Source organism: Hemitrygon akajei, chromosome 29 (genome assembly GCF_048418815.1).
Source record: "Hemitrygon akajei chromosome 29, sHemAka1.3, whole genome shotgun sequence".
In the NCBI taxonomy this organism is placed as follows: domain Eukaryota; kingdom Metazoa; phylum Chordata; class Chondrichthyes; order Myliobatiformes; family Dasyatidae; genus Hemitrygon; species Hemitrygon akajei.
In genome coordinates, this window is record NC_133152.1 from 43,917,337 (window position 1) to 43,937,949 (window position 20,613).

The window sequence follows — 20,613 nt, forward strand, 5'->3', positions numbered from 1 at the left end:
TTATTTTTATTCTTTCTACTTCACTTCTAATATTTATAACTGTGCACTTGTAATGCTACTGTGACACTGTAATTTCCTTTGGGATCAATAAAGTATCTATCTCTCTATCTGATGGCCATTAGCATTTTTAAAGGATTGGAGAGGTGTTAATCCATGTAGACAATGCAACAGTGTGCAGTACTGCTGTTGTGTAAATATAGTATTGCACAAGATATTTCAAAGTGGGTGGTTGAATCTTGCATATGAGTTGTTAGCAGCAACAGGAACATCAATAATTTTATTATTCTACTTTTATTGCATACTGATACAGCTAATTCTTTGATGACTTATCTGCTGCATTTAAATTTTTGAGGGTAGCTATTTGAAGATGACAACAAAATTGTTGTGGTATTTACCTGTATAGGTGCAAGCTAACATCAGCTCTCCAGAGTGAGACAAGTTTGTACTTTATAATTCCATTGCAAATTATAGAAATGGTCATTAATGGTCTTTGGTTCATCCTCCACCTATCCAGCGTCCCCCTCACCTGGTGGTTTCACTTATCAGCTGCCAGCTTATACTTCTTCCTCTTTTCCCCTTCCCCACCTTATTCTGGCTTCTGTTCCCTTCCTTTCCAGGGCTGATGAAGTGTCTCGACCCAAAACATTGATTGTTATTCCTCTCCATTGATGCTGAGTCCTTCCATCACTTTCTGTGTCTTGTTCTGGATTTCCAGCCTCTACAGAATCTCCTGGTTTTATTAAAATCATCAGGAAACTATACTGGCTTATTTTCTTCATATCACTTACTCCATGACCTTTCCCCATTACTCTTGCAAAATTAAGCAAATTTTAATTCAGCTAATTCAATTCTTTCTAAAATTACGTTTATGCTTCAATTTTGTACTGAAGCACATCTGTTGGTGGATGTGCTACAGTTGTAATTGTTCCTGAATTTGTGATAATCATTGGAAATCTGGAATCTTCCCTGCTTCCATAATTTTATTCACTTCTGAAAACCAGCCTTGATAAATGGACTGTGGCATGAACTTCGGAGATGTGCTTTATTCTCATTTTGTTCAGGATAGACTAAATGGGCAAAAGGTCCTCTTTCTATGTTGTAGTACTCTGTGTTTTAATATGGTTCCATAATTACTGTCTGTCTTGTATCAAAGTAGAAAGCATGGTCTTGCTAACAATGCCACAAGCAGAATAGTGTTAGAAGATCTTGATTTTGCTGGTATTTGCCTTTCAGAAATATTTTGCGAAATGGACCAGGGAATTACATTTATAAAATTGAAACTTGGTTTCACCTCTCCTCATCCTCCTGTTTTGTCCATACTGCTGGCCTGTTGCAAATCAGTAAAGAGGACAGATTGGTTTTTCTTTTCCAATAAAGAATCAGCCAGGAAAATTAAGGTTGTCATAGCCAGGGGGTGGTAGTGAGGATAAGCTCCCAATACCTATTAAATGCTCCCAATGGCATGGGTCTCAAATAGCTTCTGATTACCAAGTCCAGCTGCTGGCATACACATATGGCTTAGCTACTAAGCCAGGCAGAACCATTCCTATTGACACGAGAAGGGGCTAAAGGCTTGTTACTGGCGCTTTAAAGCCAGTTGCTTTGGGAAGATGGGGCTCATCGGCTGTGGTTGCCAGATCATCTAGGAGAAGGAAAACTGCTCTCAAACCTCTACTGCCTTGCGGCTATACCCACACATGGAGAAGGTTTCGGGAATAAACCCTACAGAAAAATATCCAGTGCTGGAGTCTCTAAGGTAGTCTTAAGTTGAATTTAATTCTGACTGGCAATTCCTGTGACGCCACTAGTGCCAAACCATATTGGTGTCTGGGTTCCTTTGGATTCATCAACTGCTTAGAGAGGGGGAGCCTGTTGCATTAGCTTTCCAAATTGTACTACCTTGGCCTGCAAGTTTACAGCTAGGACATAATACCCATGGTCAGCCCCAACCAAAGGAGGGCCAGGGTCTTTAGATGTGGTCATCTGAATTCATGTGTTCAAATCTACCCTGTTAAGTGTGAAACTGAGGTAGGATTTGATTCCCTGTGGAAGTCTTGGAGGAAGTTAATATGTATTCAGTCTGCTAAAATGGTTGGAGCTTTGTTGACAGTCAGTCCCAATGAGAGTATGCATTCAGTGTCCAATTTATTAGGTACACCTGTACCCCTGCTAATCAGCCAATCATATGGCAGCAACTCATTGTATAAAATTACGCAGACATGGTCAAGAGGTTCACATACAAAATGCTGGAGCAACTCCATAAGTCAGGTAACATCTGTGGAAAGGAATAGACGGTTGATATTTCGAGCTGTGACTCTTCATCAGAACTCTGTCAGTGTTTATGTTAAGAGGTTCAATTGTTCAGACCAAACATCATAAAGTGGAAGCAATGACCAGACCAGCTCAAGCTGACAGTAACACAGATAACCACACACTACAACAGTGGTGTGCAGAAGAGCAGCTCTGAACACACAACACATTGAACCTTGGTGGATGAGCTACAGCAGGGGTCACCAACCTTTTATGCACCGCGGACCAGTTTAATATTGACAATATTCTTGTGGACAGGCCGGGGGGGGGGGGGTGGAGGAGTGGGTGGTGTTAATCACAACTGGAATACAGCGATAATTGAAGGAGGTTCCTTATGTCTAGTCTATTCCGCAATTTAGTTTTCGTGGCTATCAGCACTTGCTTCTGTCCCGCTTGCTCACATCTTTTCCGCTCAAAAAACTATGGGTTTGTCTTTAAGTACAAGGTGCTTGGACTTAAGGTGCTGAAGCAGTTTTCATTGCCTCATTAGACAGCCTCCGCCTGCCCACCACCAGACGCCTTGCCCAGGTGTGGCTGGTCGTGGGTGGGGTGAGAGGACAAGGTAAGGGCTGGAGGTCCCCGTGCCGGAGCTGCGGCAGTCACAGTCCAGAGAGAGCGACTGACCGACCGAGCGAGGAGTGCGACAAGGGCACGTGCCCACCCCCCTTGTACGCAGGTAGGATCTATCGGCCGACAAAAGTTTAGCTCAAGGGATGACTTTTAGTAGATTGTAGCGAGGTAGCTGCTCTGCTACTTACGAAACCCTGAGCCCGAATTAGGTCGTCTGCAAATATTTTAGCACCAGGTTCCGCACGAACATTCGGTGTGATAAACAGGTTTAGAGACGGCGCCCATCTGTCCACGCTCCAGGCCGGTAGCAACAGCACTTCTCGCCGGCCGCACAAGGTGGCCGGTTACCCGAGACCAACCAGTGATCCCTGGCAGAAGGGTATCACTGCGTTTAGGCGTCTGATGACCTCCTGTGCGTTCAAATTCAACAGTGGGCGTGACAGGGAATGAGGAAAGGTGCAGCTGATTCATATAGTTTCATATCGCCAAATCATATTGTTTCCTCGCGGCCCGGTAGCACATGCTTTGTGGCTTGGTACCGGTCTGCGGCCTGGTGGTTGTGGATCACTGAGCTACAGGAGCAAAAGGCCACACAAGATTTCAATCCTATACCTAATAAAGTGCCATTGAGTGCACAGCTCATGGTCCAAGAGTGGAAGTGGCAAGTATTATCTGTTTGTAAAGTGTAGGTGGCTTTGGGGTACATAATCAGTCAACTTCTTAAAAAAAATGATAGTCTAAGCACAAGAGATTCTGCAGATGCTGGAAATCTATAGCAACATACACAGATTGTAGGAGAACTCAGCAGGTCAGGCAGCATCTATCAAAGTGAATAAGTAGTCGAAGTTTCAGTCTGAGACCCTTCATCAGGACTGTCAAGGTCCAAAACATCGACTGTTTATTCCCCTCCATAGTTGCTGCCTGACCTGCTGAGTTCCTCCAACATTTTGTGTGTGTTGCAAATAATAGCCTGTTGTTTTGGGGAGGAAGACAAACATGGTAATGCAAGGCCAATGAACCATTAAATATTATTTTGTTTTTATTCCTTGATTATGTTTTTTGTATTAGTGCCACTGGATTCTGATTTCTATAATTGCTGGATATTAACTTATATTGGCTGGAGTTCCAAAGTTACTTTGTTTATATTTTTGCTAATTTATTTTGAGCTACTATTCAACCCATTCTGTTTCTCTCTGATGTATAGTGTAAGGTTATTATGTGGTTAGTGTTGACATCCTTTTAGCTAAGCTGAAGAACTGATGATTATAAAGAATGCATCGCAATTGGTTCTTCACTAATGATAAAATCACAAGGTTTACAGTTGCAAGGAAAAACACTTAAGGTTTATTTAATGTTTTGATTAAGTTTGTGATGTTCTCTGTAAACCTTCATATTTTTGTGTGCCTACTATATCTGAAACTTTCAACGGTGTCATTGTTGCCTTGACTTCATGTGAGATATACTGGAATACAAGCCAAATTAATTGTAAAACTATATAAATCCTTCGGTAAATATGATTTTTTAGTTACATACTTTTAGTATTGGAACAGTTATCTTTTAATCTATTCTGTTAATTAAGTGACAACACTCTAATCTCACTAAACAAAAAGAAATATTTCTCTTTGCAATATTATTATTAGTTTCTATATAGAATACAGAGTACAAGAAAGTATATATAAAAGGTCAAAAAAGGTTTTAAAAACTACCAATTAAATTATATCTGTTCATAATAACAGATTAAAAAAAGAGAAATATTTAAATAATTACATCATCCTATTTTTTTAGACCACAAGACCATAGTCTAAAAGACATAGGAACAGAATTAAATCAGAATAAAGTTCAGTATCACTGGCATTTGACATGAAATTTGTTATTTTGTGGCAGCAGAACATTGCAATATATAATAGTTAAAATATAAATTTCAATACATATATATGAAAATAAATAAGTAGTGCATAAAAGAGAGGGGAAATATTGAGATAGTATTCTTGGGTTCATTATCCATTCAGAAACCTGTTGTTGGAGGGTAAGAGCTATTCAGTGCATTGAATCTCCTCCACCATCCCAGCATGGCTGATTTATTATCTTCCCTCCCCCAGCCTGATTCCCTATAACCTTTGACACACTCACTAATCAAGAACCTATCAAATTCCACTTTAAATATACCCAATGACTTGGCCTCCACAGTCGTCTGTGGCAGTAAACTCCACAGATCCATCACCCTCTATCTGAAGTAATTCCTCTTCATCTTTATTCTAAAGAGACATCCTCGTCCTTGTTCAGTTTTGACTAGAGGCAGAAACAGTCAAAAGAATTAACAGGATTTCAGGCACATAAATGGTGAGGAGTAGAGGGATATAGACCAAGGTTAGTTTAGACCAGCTTCACGGTCAACATAGACCTGGTACATGGAAGGAACTGTCCTGTACTGAACTGTTCTATATTCTATGTAGCTGGTGAATACTGACAGAGTGCAGATTTGTCTGGAGGAATTCCTGAATATAATGAGCAGTTCATCAGACTGTCTTCTGATGCTCCCCTTGTTACTGACTGTATACTTATGTTTGTATTCCTTAAAGAAGGGGGATCCAGGTAGATAGATAGATGGATAGATACTTTATTCATCCCCATGGGGAAATTCAACTTTTTTCCAATGTCCCATACACTTGTTGTAGCAAAACTAATTACATACAATACTTAACTCAGTAAAAAATATGATATGCATCTAAATCACTATCTCAAAAAGCATTAATAATAGCTTTTAAAAAGTTCTTAAGTCCTGGCGGTAGAATTGTAAAGCCTAATGGCATTGGGAAGTATTGACCTCTTCATCCTGTCTGAGGAGCATTGCATCGATAGTAACCTGTCGCTGAAACTGCTTCTCTGTCTCTGGATGGTGCTATGTAGAGGATGTTCAGAGTTATCCATAATTGACCGTAGCCTACTCAGTGCCCTTCGTTCAGCTACCGATGTTAAACTCTCCAGTACTTTGCCCACGACAGAGCCCGCCTTCCTTACCAGCTTATTAAGACGTGAGGCGTCCCTCTTCTTAATGCTTCCTCCCCAACACGCCACCACAAAGAAGAGGGCGCTCTCCACAACTGACCTATAGAACATCTTCAGCATCTCACTACAGACATTGAATGATGCCAACCTTCTAAGGAAGTACAGTCGACTCTGTGCCTTCCTGCACAAGGCATCTGTGTTGGCAGTCCAGTCTAGCTTCTCGTCTAACTGTACTCCCAGATACTTGTAGGTCTTAACCTGCTCCACACATTCTCCATTAATGATCACTGGCTCCATATGAGGCCTAGATCTCACTAGGCCTCATATGCCTCACTATGGCTCACTGCTTGATCTCTTGTACTGCCTTAACCTGAAGCATTGGAATTCAGGCATTTTACTCGTTAAAATTGACACGTAAACACAAGTTGTTGTTGAGTCCTGCACCAGCTGCTTGATGGTAACAGTGAGAAGAGAGGATACTGGTCAAACCCAGGCAGACAGGCCAGGCTCAGGTGGGGGAGTTTGGCTAATATAGAGAAGTGAGCTAATTCATCTTCCGCTCTTGTCCTCAACACCTTAATCTTTTCAATCTGGCTTGGTGCTTAAATTGTATAGATGTCTTCAATGATGGGGAGGGCTTTACCTGTGAGAAACTGGGCCATATACACTACTTTTTTGTAAGAACTTCCATTCAGGGACATCAGTGTTTCCATAACAAGCTGTGATGCAATCAGTCAATAAACAGTACTCTCCACTACACATCTACAGAAGTTTGTCATTCTGAAAGTTCACAAACAATTCAGGAAGCAGAGGTACTAACGTGCTTCCTTCATCATTGCAATTACTGGGCTCAAGATAGATGCTCTGAAATGATAACCTTGAGGAATTTAAAGTTGAAGACTTCTGATCCCCTGATGAGGATTAATTTGTGGACCTCCTGTTTCCTCCTGAAGTCAATAATCAGCTCCTTGGTCTTGCTGACATTGAGTGAGAGGTTGTTGTAGCACCACTGACCCAGATTTTCAAGCTCCTATATACTAATTCGTCATCACCTTTGATTTTGCCTAGGATAGTGATACCTTCAGCAAACTTAAATATGGCACCTGAGCCATTCTTAGCCTTAAAGTCATAAATATAAAGCAAGTAGAGCAGGGGGCTAAGCACACAACCTTGTGCATCTGTGCTGATGGAGGTCGTGGAGGAGATGATGTTGCCAATCTGAACTGAGTGGGGTCTGCAAGTGAGGAAATCAAGGATCCAATTGCACAAGGAAGTTTTAAGGCCTAGTTCAGAGGGAAAGAAAATATTGAATGCTGAGCTGTAGTCGATAAAGAGCATCCTGATGTATGCATCTTTACTGTCCAGACGTTCCAGGGTTTAGTAAGGAACCAATGAAATGGTATCTACTGTGGACCTGCTGCTCTCTTAGGCAAATTAGAGTAGATCCAAGTCGCTTCTCAGGCAGAAGTTGATGTGTTTCATCTCCAACCACTCAAAGCACTTCACAGGATGTAAATGCTACTGGATGATAGTCATTGAGGCAGTTACCACCTTCTTCTCAGACATTGTTAAAAGTGAATCCTTCTTGAAGGCTTCAATCACACTGCCTAAGTGAGAGGTTAAAGGTATCAGTGATACTCCAACCAGTTGATTGGCACAGGTAACACTTCTGGGCTGGATCAGCGAGGGAATATGCTGATGGTAATTGGGCAGAGATTTCTTCAAACAAGCCTGATTAAAGTCCCCAGTTATGATCTGAAGTGCGTCAGGGTGGACTGTTTCTTGTTTGTGATGGCAGCCTTCAATGTCGTAAGTGCCCGATGAACATCATCTTTTCCTGGTATGTAAACTGTGGTCAGTGTCATGGAGGAGAACTCTTTTGATAGGTAGAAAGGTCAGCACTTAATCGTTGGATGTTCCAGGTCAGAGTAACAAGAGTGTGATAAGACCGCTGCGTCCAAGCACGACAAAGACTTTATCATGAAACACAGACTTCTACCTTTTGCCTCCTTCACCTCTGAAGTCCAGTCTGTCCTGTGTAATGAGAAGCCTTCTTACCAACATGTGTGGAGTGAGCTGTGTCTCTATGAAACACAGAATACAGCAATCCCTCATTTCCCTCTGATACAGTCATCTTGTCCTTAGGTCCTCAGTTTTGTTATCCAGCAATTGTACATTTGCTATTACCATGATGGATAAAGAAACTTTTATTCCTCTGTGTTTCAGCCTGGCTTGGAGCCCCCTTTCTTCTCTCTCTTTTGGTCATGGTGGTGAACCTTTGTCCGCTTAAAGATGCCATATATGCATGCTTGAAAGTTAAGTCCTCCAAGTGCTTTAGAGGATCGTGAAATCACTAGTTCATTAAGATAGTTCAAAAGTACTAGACATTGGTTATATAAGTACTAGACGTGAGCCAGAACAAGCAGAAGGCAATTTAATGAAATTTTATGAATTTTATCGACATTATATTATATAATAGTGTTCTATTTTTGCAATATGGTCAATTCTTTTTAATGTAAGAAATAGGAGATAACAAACTCTGTCAGAGAAGTTGTGCTGCCTTTGGAGTTAAGGTGATTATTTTTATTTTGCACCAATTCCAGAACCTGCTGCTGAATACAACTGTGTAAAACCTCCTCAGGGAGCCCACTGCTAAGGCTCACCACTGCATTGCGTATGACTCAAGATGCAGTATGTTAGAAAGTTTGTAAGCAGAACAGAGCTTTTATTTTAAATGTTAGTGCAGAGGGTATTTCTCTCTGCTCCTGCATTATTCTACAGTGTACTAGCAAATGGGTACAATAAGCGTGCAAGCACAAAGTTGTCTACCAGATGTGACAGTTTATTTGTACATGTGGAATGATTGTTGTGGTTTCAAATCAGTCCTTGTTGCATCAGCCTTCTGACCTCTAATATGATGGCATTTCATAGTAAAGAATTTCCATAGGTTTATTTGATAAAATCAGATGTTTGCTATATATAATGAATCTTCTAAATAAAACATTGCATGACAGGGTAGAGAAAGGAGAGTCAGTGGATGTTGCTTACTTGGATTTTCAGAAGGCCTTTGATGAGGTGTGACACATGAGGCTACTAAACAGATTGGGGAGGCATTCATAATGATCTTTCAAAAATCACTAAATTCTGGCATGGTTCTGGAAGACTGGAAAATTGCAAATACCACTTCACTCTTTAAGCAGGGAGGGAGGCAGAAGAAGGGAAATTCTAGACCAGCCAGCCTGACTTCAGTAGTTGGAAAGATATTAGAGTCCATTATTAAGGATGAGGTTTCAGGGTTCTGGAAGCACATAAATAGGCCAAATTCACTATGATTTTCTAAAGGGGAAATCTAGCCTGACAAATCTGTTGGAATTCTTTTGAGGAAATAACAAGCAGTATACAAAGCAGCATTGGTGGATGTGGTGTACTTGGATTTTCATGACAAGGTGCCACACATGAGGCTGTTAAACAAAATTAGAGGCCGTGGTATTGCAGGAAAAATACTAGTATGGAAAGCAGATTGGCTGAACAGAAGGAGGCAAAGAGTGGAAACAAAGAGGGCCTTTTCTGGTTGGCTACCAGGGACAAGTGGTGTTCCAAAGGGTTCAGTGTTGGGGGACTGCTTCTTTATACATTAGTTGTCAGTGATTTAGATGACAAAATTGATAGCTTTGTGGCCAAGTTTGTAGATGCTGTGAAGACAGGTGAAGGGCAGGTAGTGTTGAGGAAGCAGGGAGACTGCAGAAGGACTTCGGCAGATTAGGAGAATGGACAAAGAAGTGACAAATGGAATATAGTGTAGGGAAGTATATGGTTATAATGTTTGGTAGAAGAAATAAAAGCGTTTTCTAAATGGGGAGCAAATTTAGAAATCAGAGATGCAAAGGGACTTGGGAGTCCTCATACAGGATTCCCTAAAGGTTAACTTGCAGGTTGTGTCGTTGGTAAGGAAGGCAATGTTAGCATTCAGTTTGAGAGGGCTACAATACAAGTTCAAGGATGTAATGCTGAGGCTTTATAAGCTGTTGGTCAGGCCACACTTGGAAGATTGTGAGCAGATTTGGGCTTCTGATCTAAGAAAGGATGTGCTGGTATTGGAGAGGGTCCAGAGGAGGTTCACAGGAATGATACCAGGAATGCCAGGGTTAATGTTTGAGGAGCATTTGATTCTGGGCCTGTACTTGCAAGATTTTAGAAGAATGAGGTGATCTCAGTGAAACCTTTTGAATATTGAGAAACCTAGACAGAGTGGATGGGGAGAGGATATTTCTGGGGGTGGGGGGAGTCTAGAATCAGAGGACAAAGTTCAAATTTATAATCAAAGTATGTATATCATATTCAATCTTGAGACTCATCTTTCTGTAGGCACTTAAAATAAAGTAACACAATATAATTCACTAAAAAGCACTCACAAGACCAGCAAAATCCATTTTGCAAAAGAGCACAAATCATGCAAACAATAAAAGAAAGTAAACAAAAACACATGGAGCACGAACTGCAGAGTCCCTGAAACTGAGTCCACAGCTGTGGAGCGCAGTCAGCGCTGAAGCGAATGAAGCCAGCCCAGGGGTCTGACGGTTGCAAGGTAACAATTGCTGCTGAACCTGACACCATGAGACTCAAAACTCCTGTGCCTTCCGCCCGACAGTAGTAGCGGGAAGAGAAAGGCATCAGTCAGAAGCAGGCATCCTCAATGATTTAAATCTCGGTCAATTCTTTAATTGACATTGAGTAATAGAACTGACCACAGGACCTTCTTCCATTATCAGGCCTCGATGCAGCGTCCACCCCCAATATTGACGGCCCTGGCTGTACCTGCGCTCTCAAGAGTCTAGCTTGCTAAATCCCCCTGGAAATCATGAAAGCACCAGATCATTTAGTCAAAATTCAAAGTTCATTGTTAATTTATTATTATCAAAGTACATATACGTCACCGTGGCAGTGTAGTGGCATCAGCACTGGACTTCGAGGCAGATGGTCCTGAGTTCAAATACAGCTGGATCCCAACCCGGGCAACAGCAGTATCTGCGCGGAGAAAGGCCTAGCAACCTACTTCCATATGTTGCCGTGAAAGCCCTACGGGCAACTATACTATCCATAGGGTCAGCATGAGTCAACAATGACTCAACAGCACTCAACAACAAACAACATACAACCCTGAGGTTTGTTTTCTTGTGGGCATACACGGTAAATCCAAGAAATATAAGAGAATCAATGAAAACCTGCACCCACCAGGATAATCAATCAATCTGCAAATTACAACAAATTGTGCAAATACAAAAGAAAAATGGAAATAATAATAATAATCAGAATCAGGTTTAATACCACTGCCACGTGCCGTGGCATTTGTTAACTTAGCAGCGGCAGTTTAATGCAATACCTGACAATATAGAAAGAGAAAAATAAGTAAATCAATTATAGTAAGTATATATATATATATATATATGTACATTAAATAGTTGATTAAAAATAGTGCAAAACAGAGATAGAAACATTGAAACATAGAAAATAGGTGCAGGAGTAGGCCATTCGGCCCTTCGAGCCTGCACCGCCATTCAGTATGATCATGGCTGATCATCCAACTCAGAACCCTGTACCTGCTTTCTCTCCATACCCCCTGATCCCTTTAGCCACAAGGGCTATATCTAACTTGATAATTTTTTTTAAGATAATTTTTTTTTAAAAAGTGAGCTAGTGTTCAAGGGTTCAATGTCTATTTCGAAATTGGATGGCAGAGAGGAAGAAACTGTTCCTGAATCATTGAGTGTGTGCCTTCTGGCTCCTGTACCCCCTCCCTGATGGTAACCATGAGAAGAGGGCATGTCCTGGGCGATGGGGGTCCTTAGTAGTGGGCACTGCCTTTCTGAAGCACTGCTCCTTGAAGATGTCTTAGATACTACGGACGCTAGTATTCTGTACAGTAACCCCTTCCCCCATACCAGACAATAAATAAATAAGCAATAAATAAGTTGATTTTAAAGTAAATTCTTAAAAGGGAAGTCACAGGCTACACTGCAATGATCACAGCTGAAAAGTATATCTATTAGATGATGATTGCCATTTAGAAAAGAGGTGAGGAGGAATTTCTTTAGCTAGAGAGAGGAGAATCTGTGGAATTCATTGCCTTGGAAGGCAGCGGAGGCCAAATCTTTCAGAATATCTAAGGCAGAGGTTGATAGGTTGTCAATTATTAAGGTTGTCAGTGGTTATGGAGAGAAGCTAGGAGAATGAGGTTGAGAGTGGTAATAGATCAGTCATGATGAAATGGTGGAGCAGACTTGATAGGTCAAATGACCTAATTTGCTCCTATGTCTTATGATGTAACTTAACCAAAGAGATTTTAAGACTTTTTTTTATTATTCCTTTGCAATTTGTTTTGGGAAAAGCTAAAATATTTTGCTAACAGTTTTAGTTGACTTGCTTCTTTTATTGATGCTATCCTAGCTTTGATAATGTGAGTCTTTCCAGTGAGTTTGGGTAAGACTAGAACCAGAGGTCATGGGTTTAGGGTGAAATGTGAAATGTTTAAGGGGGAACTTCTCCACTCAGAGGGTGGTACAAGTGTGGAATGAGCTGCCAGTGGAAGTGGTGGATACAAGTTTGATTTCAATGTTTGGGTAAGTACAGGGATGGGAGTGGTATGGAGCACTATGGTCCTGGTCCAGGTCCAGGTCAACATTATCATCCCCTTGAAACTTCAACAGTATCATTGCCTCAAAAGTAATCAATAAGCTCCGAGGCCTAGGCCTCAATACCTCCTTAAGCAATTGGATTCTCAATTTCCTCACTTTAACCCCAGTCAGTTCGGATTGGCAACAATATCTCCTCCACAATTACCATCAGCAGAGGTGTGCCACAAGGCTGTAGCCCCTGCTCTACTAGTTTTATACTTAACGACTCTGGCACTAAGTACAGTTCCAATGGCATACTTAAGTTTGCTGATGACACTACTGTTGTTGGCTGAATCAAAGGTGGTGCCACATTAATATTAGTGATGTTTCTCTATTCCTCATTTGGAAAGTGATTTTCATAGCTTCTAAACTGCAAACTGCTACAAATTTTTAAGAGAAAATCCATCCATTTCCAAATACAGCTGTCTTTGCACTATCTGACGCAGACTGCAGCACTACTTTCTTTTTATGAATCATGCTGCAGATCCATTGAATTTTTAATTATAGTTTTTTTTATTTCACTCTGTAACAGGACAGCTCTGCAAGTCAACTAGCAATATAGTTGGAAACAGCCATGGACAAAATATAGGGAATGGATAAAATGCAAGAACTCTGAATCCTTTAATAATGCAAGAAAAAGCTTGTGAAAAATTCTGCCATTATCTTTGAGGCATTTATTCAAGTCATATTGTGTTACAACATGTGCAGGATGTCGTGACTCGCAATTTCTACTTTATTATATGGTTTCCATGGCTTTTATGCAGATTCTTCTGCAGTAGGGTGTCGTATTTCTTAACATAACAGGGAAAACTCATGATCAGCTCCTGAACGTCATCTCCAGAAAGAAGAAAGTAGATCAAAAACAAGCTTGTGCTTAAAGAATGTAATCCATTTAAAAAGATTTTCAAAGCAAAACTAATGTCTCTGTTCCATGTTTGATTTCCATCTTCCTTTCTCCTTACAAGTTTATTGAAAGCCGCCTTCTAACAGACAGGTGAAGTCTGAAACCAGAATATAATCAGAATCAGGTTTATTATCACTGACATATGTCGTGAAAGTCGATGTTTACCTTACAGCAGCACAATGCCATGTAACAATTAAAAAATACATAGTGCAAAAGAGGAATAGTAATGTAGTGTTTACGGGTTCATGGATTGCTCAGAAGTCAGGTGGCCAAGGGGGAGAAGCTGTTCCTAAAGCGTTGAATGTGGATTGTCAGGCTCCTGTGCCATCTCTCTGATGGTGATAATGAGAAGAGGGCATGTCCTGGTTGGTGAGGGTCCTTAATGATGGATGCTGCCTTCTTCAGGAAGCACCTTTTGAAGATATTGTGGATGGTGGGGAGGGTTGTGCTCATAGTGGAGCTGGCTGAGTCTGTATCCCTCTGCAGTCTCTTTTGGATAGGAGCCTCCATACCAGGTGCTGATCAACCAGTCAAAATGTTCTCCATGGTACATCTTTAGAAATTTGAGATGGCAAAATGCCTTAAACTTCTAATGAGTTACAGCCCCTGGTATGCCTTATTCATGATTGCATCAATTTGTTGGGCTCAGTGCAGGTCTTCAAGATCCCACAAACTTGAAACTGCTCACCCTTTCCACTCTTAACCCCTTGATGAAGATTGATGTGTTTTTCCCCTGAAGTCCACAATCAATTCCTTGGTTTTACTGATGCTGAGTTCAAGTTTGTTACTGCAACACCACTTAACCAGCTTATCTATCTCTCTCATAAATGCCTATTCCTTGCTATCTCAGATTCTGCTAATAACATTTGTGCCATTGGCGATTTTTCTAATAGTGTTATAACTGTTGATGGCCACGCAGTTATGAGTGTGGAGAGAGTAAAGCAGTGGACTGAGTATCCAGTTCTTCGCTGAAGTCCTTATCAGGACCAATACAAGACCTTGCTTATACATTCTCAAATGTTTTCAGAGAACTTTAGAGAGCATTAACCAAAGTTCAAAATAAATTTATTGTCAAGGTACCTACAGTAAACATCACCGTATATTACCCTGAGATTTATTTTCTTACAGGTATTCACAATAGAACACAGAAATACAACAGAATCAATGAAAAGCTACACAGAGAATGACAACTAGTGTGCAAAAGACAAATCGTGCAAATACAAATAAATAAATAAATAACATTTTAATAATTAAAAAATAATGCGGACCGGAGTTTAGAGTGCTTGAAAGTGAGTCCATGGGTTGTGGAATCACTTCAGTAGATTGTTGTATGCAGCAATCTTAAGACTGTACACAGTGTCCATTCTTCTATCCAGTGACGACTGGTTTACCCTTATGATAGTCATAATTTTAAAGAGACTGTTGGTTGTTTCAGTGGTACCTCACTGCTTCCTAACTATAATGGCAGTCGTTTGCTGGCAGCAGCACAAGCTTTTCGTGATTTTTTTCAGCCGAGGTTTACCGATTTGCTCCATTCCCATCTTGTTATGCTTCATGCTTCTGCATCCACGGTGCTACTTTCTTTAGTCCCTCCCCCGTATATATACACATACTTCCCATTTACGCTTTAGACTATTGGTTTAGCCACATTTAGCCCTAAACTCACCAGTAATTTTTCTTCAATTCATTTCCCTTAGTTCCTGATGATCATCATTGCTCAACAGTATGGTGACCAGTCAGCAGAGAAGACCAGGATTACAGTTGCCTTTGATTACTTCTAAGCCTTTGTCCCTGCTCTGCAAATCTGAATAGACTCCGTCTTTCCAGTCTAGCCATCATTTTCTGCAGACCTATGGATGTTAATTGTTGTAACACATCACAAATAGTTGTCTGCACCTCAATCCGATTCTTGCATTAAGTTATTTGTCGTGTTCCAGGTGGTGAGGTAGAAAGGAATGATGATGTAGGAAACAAAAACTGCAAGCTCAGAAAATGAGCTATCTAAAGAAAAGGGGGCAAATAATGAAATGGTATTTAGCAGGAATTACCTAAGAGAGATCAAGATAGTCAAAGATGCAAGAGTAATGCATAAACAAGATGAATGAAAAAATTAAAAAAGAAGCAGATACATTGCTCAAAAATTGTTTTAGTTGATGTCCTTCCATCTTTTCCATCCATGTGTGTGCTTTGCACATATTTATCTAGAATACATTTATTTTTGAGATTTAAAATGGATAAACTTACCATGCAAGCCAATAAATAATTGGAGATTAATATTCATAAATGTAAGAGTCAGAGTTGTTTTTGTTTATTAACATGGTCTTGAGGGTTTCTCATCTTTAGAGGGTTATTTCTTAATTTTTTCTCCATTGACACTTTGCCAATGATTTGGATTTGGCTGGGAAGAGTGAAATAATGTTCTAGACTAGTATTTGAAAGCTGTGTGTACTGTTAAAAAATATGAGTATGTCCATTATTAAATTGACCTTGTCTTTTTGCTGTTAAGAATGCTCTGGCATTTTAAGAAAGGCTAGGAGATTTCCTGATGTACCAGTAGTCATTTCTCCTTCAATTTATATAGGCAAAGCAAATGGATGTTACAATGATCTTGTTTGTAGCACATTACAAGTGTAAAATGGCAGTTGAGTTGCTGTCACTTTGCAAATAGTTCAATGTGAAACACTTTCAGTTTTAATGAGAATTATTTGTAAATTACCTGCCTATGTTCTATCTGAAACAATCCAAAGTTAAAGTAAAATTTATTACTTAAGTACATTATGTTGCAATATATGACCCTTAAATTCATTTACTTGCAGGCATTTACAGAAAAAAGAAATACAACAGGATTTATAGTAAACTAAACATAAATTCTTGAAAATACACGTGTCATTAATATTTCCTTCAAAACTAGTCCTTGTGATACTGAAAAATCACTGTCTTTCCTCCCTGATAAAAAGCTTTTTTTTTGCAGATACTAAATAAAAATTCTCATTCCTTAACAGATATTTGAAAATGCTATTTTTTAAGGGAGGTCTATGTGGATTGCTTATAGTTACGGCTGTTCTAGCAAATCAGATTCTTTGAATATGCTTCTGCGCATTTAAAGTGTTCCCTTTTATTTAGACAAAAAATTAGGTCTCCAATCCCAAATTCTGTGAAGATGACTAGTTTTCAACAAACAATCCGAGACAATGCTAAATGCAGTCCTACTGGGAGAGCATTACTCCACAGACGCAAATAGAAGCTTGGAAATTCTGGGCACTACTGGGCTTGTTGTAACATGAAATCTGCAGTGTAACCATAGCAACAGTGCACTTTGAAGGCGAACATCTTGTCATTTTCTTTAATCCGTTGCAGCTCTGGAACCAAAAAAAAATTAAATTGGTGTTGCTATAGTTACCATCTTTGTTGGATCAACCACTTGTGTGCCCAGTTTCCTGCTTGCCTTTTAACATTCTGAGCCAGTCCAGAATCCCTCGTTTAAAGAAAACAGACATCTCATGAAAATGTGAATATATGAGAAATCAAGGAATCTCCATGCATTAATATTCAGTTTTAACTCTTTCTTTATTTAAAATAGAAATACTTTTAGCAACTGTGCCCCTCATAAGGGGAGATCAGCAAGAAATTTATCAATTTAACAACTTTAGCATGCTAGTATATCCCAAGAAACTTAAGAGATGGTTATGAAATATAATGAGCCACAGAAGGAGAGGCTTGGAGTTCAGGATGGTGGCCTTATCTTCCTGTTGTGGAGTGTCATAATGATAAAAATGGAGGCACAGTAGCATAGCAGTTTGCACAATCACTGATTGGTGTTTGATTGCCACTGCTGTCTGTAAGGAGTTTGTGTGCTCTCTCTGACCCTAACCATGCATCTTTGGATTGTGGGAGGAAACCCACACAATCACGAAGAGAATGTACAACTTCTTACAGAAACCATTATCCAATGATCATATCAGCTGGAAGGACAGACATACTAACACCAGAATACTGGAGGAGGCCATCATGACAAAGCAACGCCATCGCCAATAGGTCATGTTATCCAGATGCCTAACTCGTGTTTCCCAAACAGATCCTTTACTCCCAGTTGAAGAAAGGTCAGTGAGTCCCTTGTGAGTTAAAAAAAACTCTAAAAATAACATCAAAATCAGCCTGAAGATATTCAACATGACATCTAAAAGCTGGGAAGAGATGGCATTCAGTAGATACACCTAGAGGAGATCTGTTCAAGAGGGAGCTGCGCTACATAAGAACAACCTCCGTTGTGCCACCGAGAACAAACGGCAGCTGTGTAAGGAGAGACTGAACAACTGAGTCACCACATTCTCTTGTCCACACTGCACCAGAATATGCAGATGCCAGATCAGCCTCTACAGCCACCAGAGGACCCACCAATTCAGAGAATATCATACTCGAACTCAGTGATCACATTACTAATATTCAGTTTTTGGAAGCAACACGTTCTTAAAGCGACCGAATGCTGTTGTCCTGCACATATGACCTGCAGCATGTGACATAACAACAATTTCCAATAGGGCTTGGGAGGGTGTTCAACACTCAAGTGTATTCAGCCATTCTGTATACATTGACTGATTTAGAAACCTTTATGATCAATACTTTGATTAAACCCAAGCCTTATTTTTCTGAAGAAAAATGAACTTTTGGTCCTGATGAAGAGCTTAGGCCCAAAACCCTAAGCTCTTTATTCCTCTCCTGTGATGCAGTCTGAACTGTAGAATTCCTCCAGCAATTTGTGTGCTCTGATTTTCTAGCTTTTGCAGAATCTCTTGTTTTAGGCCCGAAGGAACATGATTCCACTTGAGGGAAATTATAGGTACCACGGTAAAGTAGCGGTTAGCACAGCCCTATTGTAGCTTGGGATGTGGGTGTTCAGAGTTCAGTTTTGGTGTCTTCTGAAAGTAAGTTTACTTGTTCTTCCGTGTGCACGTGGGTTTTCTCTGGGTGTTCCATTTTCCTCCCACAGTCCAAAGATGTACCAGTTAAGATGTTAAATGGTATTTGTAAATTATCCTGTGATTAGGCTAGGGTTAAATAAGTGGGTTGCTGGGTGGCATGGCGTGGCAGGCAGGAAGAGCCTGTTCCACACTGTATCTCTAAATAAATAAATATGATTTAGATTACTACATGCATCACACACAGAATGCTGGAGGAACTCTGCAGGCCAGGCAGCATATATGGAAAGGAGCACAGATGATGTTTCAGGCTGAGACCCTTCATCAGGAGAGAAAAGGCTGAGGAGTCAGAGTAAAAAGGTGGGGGAAGTGGAGGAAGAAACACTCCTCCACTCTGGTAAACCGGGAGTGGGGGTGGGGGGGAGTTTGGGGAGAGGTAAAGTTAAGAGCTGGGAAGCTGATTGGTGAAAGTGATACAAAGCTGGAAAAGGGGAGATCTGATACGATAGGAAGAAAGAAGAGGGGGAGGAGCACCAGAGGGAGATGATGGGCAGGTAAGAAGATAGGTGAGAGCAGGAAAAGGAAATAGGGAATGGTGAAAGGTGGGTGGGGGTGCATTACTGGAGGCTTGAGAAATCGATGTTTGTGCCATCAGGTTGGAGGCTACCCAGAAAGAATATAAGAATTGCAACGGTAGAGGCTTTGGACTGACATGTCGGAATGGGAAGTGGAATTAAAGTGGGTGGCCACTGGGAGATCCCACTTTTTCTGGCAGACGGAGTGTAGGTGCTGGGTGAAGCGGTCTTCCATCCTAAATTGGGTCTGACCGATATGCAGGAGGTCACTCCAGGAGCACCGGAACACTATATAACCCTGACAGATGCGATGTGAAGTGTTGCCTCACCTAGAAGGATTGTTTGGGGCCCTGAATGGTAGTGAGGGAGGAGGTGTAGGGGCAGGTGTAGCACTTGATCATTGACTTGCCATAAACGGTTTTGCAGGAAATTAATTAGTATATAAAAAGAAGTCTGCTCCATCCTGTAAGATATCTTAAATTTTCTGAAGCAAACTTTGATAAAATGTATGTGGAAAATTTAAATTGCTGTAGGCATTTGTCTAATATTTTCCATGAAAGAGAAACTGATTACTTTCAACATCAAACTGAGTATCTGTCCAATGATCATCTTCGGTATATTGTAAATAGACTTGAAACAGAGATCTCCAGCAGTTATTCTGAGGAAAATAGGGGCAAAGCTTTAGAAATGCTGCTGTGTAAATAGAATTTTCAAGAGATTTTACAAGGTTTATTTGTAATTGTGTTCGCTGTTGATCTGCTTCTGTGTGGAATGTCATGGTTTCAAACTCCATCTAAAACACTCAAGGACAAAATGTGGCTTAATACTGAGGGACTGTGGTTATGTGAAACGTTAGACTCGGACTACAAGTCTGCAAGTCCAGTGGGCCGGAGCTATGTCCTCGGATTGGAAGACTTGTTGCTGTATGTGGGTGTGGTTGAGATGAGGGAAAGGGAATCAGAATCAGGTTTAAAATCACTGGCATATGTTGTGAAATTTGTTGTTTTGGAGCAACAGTACAGTGCAGTAATTATAAAGTATAAATTACAGTCAGAAATATAGGAAGTAAGTAGTGCAATAAGAGAGCAAAAATATTGAGGTAATGTTCATGGGATGATGGTCCATTCAGAAATCTGATGGCAGAGGGGGAGAAGCTGTTCCTGCCATCTCCTTGTTGGTAGCAGTGAGAAGAGGGCATGTCTTGGATGATGGGGGTTCTTAATGATGGATGCCACCTTCTTGAGGCATAGCCTTTTGAAAGTATCCTTGATGCTAGAAAGACTGGTGCCCATGCTGGAGCTGTCTGAGTTTACAATGTTCTGTAGTTTTTTCTGATCCTGTGCAATGGCCCCTTCATATCAGATGGTGATGCAACCAGTTCAAACAAGGTGCTTGTTTTGCTGTTGTTATTTTGTTGTTTGTTCTGCCAAGCATTGTGGGCGTGCTGTGTTGGTGCTGGGATGTGTGGCAACACTTGCGGGCTACTCCAGTACACCTTTGGGTATGTTGGTTGCTGACATAAATAACGCAATTCATCGTATGTTTCAATGTACAGTACTGTGCAAAAGTCTTAGATACATGTATATAGCTGGGATGTCTAACACTTTAGCAGAGTATTGTATTCGTCAATCTGGAGTGGAGAGTGAGTTTGTAAATCTGAT

The 20,613-nt window shown here is 40.5% G+C and overlaps 1 protein-coding gene across 3 annotated transcripts in view; it reads left to right on the plus strand.

The window, feature by feature from the left end:
* The window catches only part of rerea (arginine-glutamic acid dipeptide (RE) repeats a), a 615,654-nt gene that overhangs the window by 381,216 nt on the left and 213,825 nt on the right, over nt 1–20,613 (plus strand). The window lies entirely within an intron of this gene.